The sequence below is a fragment of the Halyomorpha halys genome, unplaced genomic scaffold, assembly GCF_000696795.3.
Source record: "Halyomorpha halys isolate HHAL.00 unplaced genomic scaffold, Hhal_1.1 Scaffold2066.1, whole genome shotgun sequence".
Taxonomy (NCBI): Eukaryota; Metazoa; Arthropoda; class Insecta; order Hemiptera; family Pentatomidae; genus Halyomorpha; species Halyomorpha halys.
In genome coordinates, this window is record NW_027108651.1 from 44,061 (window position 1) to 45,424 (window position 1,364).

At 29.0% G+C, this 1,364-nt stretch overlaps 1 long non-coding RNA gene across 1 annotated transcript in view; it reads right to left on the reverse strand.

Annotated features, from left to right (window-relative positions):
- Nucleotides 1–335: 335 nt before the first annotated feature.
- Nucleotides 336–1,364, reverse strand: part of LOC136795656 (uncharacterized) — a 6,839-nt gene continuing 5,810 nt past the window's right edge. Inside the window, exon 3 of the long non-coding RNA XR_010843290.1 lies at nucleotides 336–426. This is a non-coding gene — a long non-coding RNA (uncharacterized lncRNA). The remainder of the gene's footprint in view (nucleotides 427–1,364) is intronic.

Below are 1,364 nucleotides of genomic sequence, written 5' to 3' on the forward strand. Positions count from 1 at the left end.
ACTATACTAATGCGAACAATTAAAATGTAAAAGAACTTAATCTTTAAAAAAAATTATAGTTTCTTTAAAAAAATGAAAAATTTTTGAGTGAAATGTTGAAGTGTATAGAAGATACTTAAAAATTGGTCTATAAATCTGTGGAAAAGATGGTCATGAAATTGAAACAATTTTCTGAAAGAGATTATGAAACATGCAATATCCACAGTGGGCAGGAACTATGGTCCAGGAATTAGATTTATATAAAGTAAAAGAAATAATATAGCAGGAATCATATAATTAAACTGATAAATTTAATTTTCTAAAAGACTATTTGCTAGCTTAATATTGTTTATGTGAAGGACCATAGTGTACATGCTTAGAAACAGTTCCACTAACCTGGCACCCTAAGAGGTGTAAAGTCCTGAAGAGTAGCCTCCTGTCTCTGCCCTGTAATATTAATAAAAATATTAAAATAAAAAATTAATATATTTTAATGAACAATAACTTGACCCTAACTGGATGAATTATTTTTTGTTTAGCTTTTTAACCTATTTAATACTTTTTTTTTTTGTTTTTACTTGTTTATCCATTCGTTTTAAGTCTTTAATTTGTTTATTAGTTTTTCTTTTACTTGTTTTTTCATTGTTCTACTGCTGAGGTTATTTAATTTTGATTTATTTCTATATTTCAATTTACTGATAATTTCTTTTAATATGAATTGGATTATTAGAGAAGGGAGGTATGGGAGAATTAAAAATAAAGAAAGATAAGGATTATGTAATATATCTTTGTGCTATATATATAAAAAAAAATAAGATAAAATTGTTGAAAATAATATTTAAATTATAGTTACTTATTGTTTAAAAATGGGAGCATGGTGTCACCATGTCATGGTAAGGCACGATTCTACTTACTCCAAGGACCTGGGTTTGAATCTGGCTGGACAGAAAATTGTTTTCTGAATGCCTGGGAAACTCGAAGATAAATCGTATGAAGTAATTTATTATATTATAAGTTATTGGTATAATAAGCATGTTAGATGTAGGGGTGTTTGGATTGGAAGTATCAGAAGCGAAGGGACGGAATATTGCAATTTTGATTCGATATATGATGTGTGGGTGTCAGGTCAGAGGTGAAGGGCCAATAGTAGCTTAAGAAATAGAGAGATAATGAAGAAGGCGGAGTATAGAAGGAACAGTTGGGTGAAGTGTGCTATGTAGAAAGTGAGGATAGGTTGCTAAAGAATAAAGTGTTTAATGATTATGGTTTATTTAGCTGGAGTATATACTGAGGGTATAATGATTATGGTCTATTTAGCTGGAGTATATACTAAGGGTATAATGATTATGGTCTATTTAGCTGGAGTATATACTAAGGGTATAATG